Genomic DNA, 2854 nt, shown 5'->3' on the forward strand with positions numbered 1-2854 from the left:
ACATCTAGCAGCCTCTCACCCAGCATAACCCCTGTTGAGGTCCAGGGCACTATGGTGGGAGTGGGTACAGAAGAGACAGACAGACCTCTGGTTTGAGTGTTTAGAGTTTGGGTCCTCAGGAAGAACTTCTTGGCCCAGTGCGGTGGCTCATGCCTATAATCCAAACACTTGGGAGGCCGAGGCAGGTAGATCACCTGAGGTCAGGAGTTTGAGACCAGCCTGGCCAACATGGTGAAAAACGTCTCTACTAAAAATACAAAAAATTAGCCAGGCGTGGTGGTGGGCACCTGTAATCCCAGCTACTCGGGAGCCTGAGGCAGGAGAATTGCTTGAATCCGTGCTGCAGAGGTTGCAGTGAGCCAGGATCACACCAGTGCACTCCAGCCTGGGCAGCAAGAGTGAAACTCCATCTCAAAAAAAGAAAAAAAAGAAGAAGAACTTCTTGACTTGACCCAGCAGGGCTTTTTCCATGGGTCTAGAGCTAGGTGTGAAGAGAGCGAGTTCATGGTGAGAGGAACTTATTCATCAAGAGGAGTCCGTGCCCAGTGGCAGAAGTGGAGAGGTGGGTATGGGACACTCAGGGAAGCTGCGCTCTTCTGTTGTCTGTGCCTTCTGTTGGAGGATGTGCTGTGGGAATGCAAGGAGGAGATGGAAAGAATGTGTCAAAATAGCTTTAACAAAGGAAAAAAAAATGAAAACACCGAAACCACCCTTGCAAAAACTGTAACAGTGAGAAAATTATGACATTGAAAGATATCCAATCTAACCAACTCCTTCTTGTCTTTAACCTCCAAATTGCACTTGGTCATTCCTGGGCAAAGGTCAAGCTAACTTTGGGAGAAATTTCATTCACAGTTTAAACGATAATAGCCCTTCCCAAAACTAAACTGTCTTTGTAAAAATGATGAAAGGCCACCAGGTTAGGGAGGATGAGAGGGGTCTGAATGCAGGCTTAGTTAAATGATTATCAGCCATTGTTTCAGAGGTCACAAGATTTGTAACTTCACCAATTATTCCTGTAAAATGACATCACTATGGCCTTTTGAGATGTCTTTTCAGTTGTTTTTTGTTTGCTTTGAGACATGGTCTTGCTCTGTCACCCAGGCTGGAGTGCAGTGATCATAGCTCACTGCAGCCTTTATCTCCTGGGCTCAAGTGAACCTTCCACCTCGGCCTTCCAAGTAGCTGGGACTGCAGGTGCATGCCAACCATGCCTGGCCAGTTTTGTTGTTTTTTGGTTCTGGGCTGCTTTTTTTGTTTGTTTGTTTTGCTTTTGTATTTTTGGTAGACATGACGTCTAGCTCTGTTGTTCAGGCTGGTCTCAAACTCCTGGACTCAAGCGATCCTCCTGCCTCAGCCTCCCAAACTGCTGGGGTTACAGGCACAAGCCACTGTGCCCAGCTCAGGCTTTTCCATTTTGGAAAACCAGATGACTCCACCCAGATCCAAGACTCAAGATTCAACCGGTCCTGTGGCCCCACCCAGAAGAACTCAGTGCACAAGGACCATTTTCCACATCCCTCTGATTGCATCCCCAGCCAAGCAGCAGCACCCATTCCCTAGCCACCTGCCCACCAAACTATCTCTTTTTTTTCTTTTTTTTTTTTTGAGACAGTATTTCACTCTGTCACTCAGGCTGTAGTGCAGTGGTGCAATCATAGCTCACTGCAGCTTCAACCTCCCTGGCCCAGTCTCCCAAGTCACTGAGACTACAGGTGTGCACCACCACACCTGGCTAATTTTTAAATTTTTTGTAGAGATGGTGTCTTGTTATGTTGTCCAGGCTGATCTCAAACCCAAGGACTCAAGCAATCCTCCCACCTCAGACTCAAAAAGTACTGGGATTACAGGTGTAAGCCGCCATGCCCAACCCAAACTATCTTGAAAAAGCCGTAGCCTTCAAATTCGGGAGGAGGTTGATATAAGTAATAGTAAGACTTCAGTCTCCTGTTTAACCAGCCCTATGTATATAAAACTCTTTCTCTATTGCAATTCCCCTGTCTTCATAAATTGGCTCTGTCTGAGCAGCAGGTAAAATGAACCCATTGGGTGGTTACAATAGCATCAGCATATACAGCAGAGTTGTAATACCCATCATATAGCAACTGCAAATTAATTTTAAAAGATATATTGTTAAAATCATATAAATGATATAAGTAATTTACAGAAGAATAAATTCAATTGGACAATAAATATGAAATTATTTTCAACCCCTCCAGTCATATAGTAAAAGTAAATTAAAATACTTTTTTTTTTTAGATGGAGTCTCACTCTGTTGCCCAGGCTGGAGTGCAGTGGTGCAATCTCAGCCCACCACAACCTCTGCCTCCCAGGTTCAAGCAATTGTGATTCTCCCGCCTCAGCCTCCTGAGTAGCTGGGATTACAGGCGCCTGCCACCACGCCCAGCTAATTTTTGTATTTTTAGTAGAGATGAGGTTCCACCATGTTGGCCAGGCTGGTCTCAAACTCCTGACCTCAGGTGATCCATCAACTTTGGCCTCCCATAGTGCTGGGATTACAGGAATGAGCCCCTGCACCCAGCCTAAAACAATGTTTTAACCTCTTGTTGATAAGAGTATAAACTGATCACTTTTGGGGGAAGTAATTTAGTACCTATTAATATTAAACATTTTCATAACCTTTGATTCAGCATTTCCACTTAAATTAGTGCCTTAGTTTGAGCTGCTATAACAACACCACAGACTGGATGGCTTATAGACAACAGAGGTCTATTTCCCACAGTTCGTGGGGCTGGGAAGTTCAGGTATTAATACACTGGCAGTTAAGGTGTTTGGTGAAGGTCCTTTTCCTGTTCCTAGTTCACAGATGTCCCACCTTCATTTTCTTTCTTTT

Source organism: Mandrillus leucophaeus, unplaced genomic scaffold (assembly GCF_000951045.1).
Source record: "Mandrillus leucophaeus isolate KB7577 unplaced genomic scaffold, Mleu.le_1.0 Scaffold581, whole genome shotgun sequence".
Lineage (NCBI taxonomy): Eukaryota > Metazoa > Chordata > Mammalia > Primates > Cercopithecidae > Mandrillus > Mandrillus leucophaeus.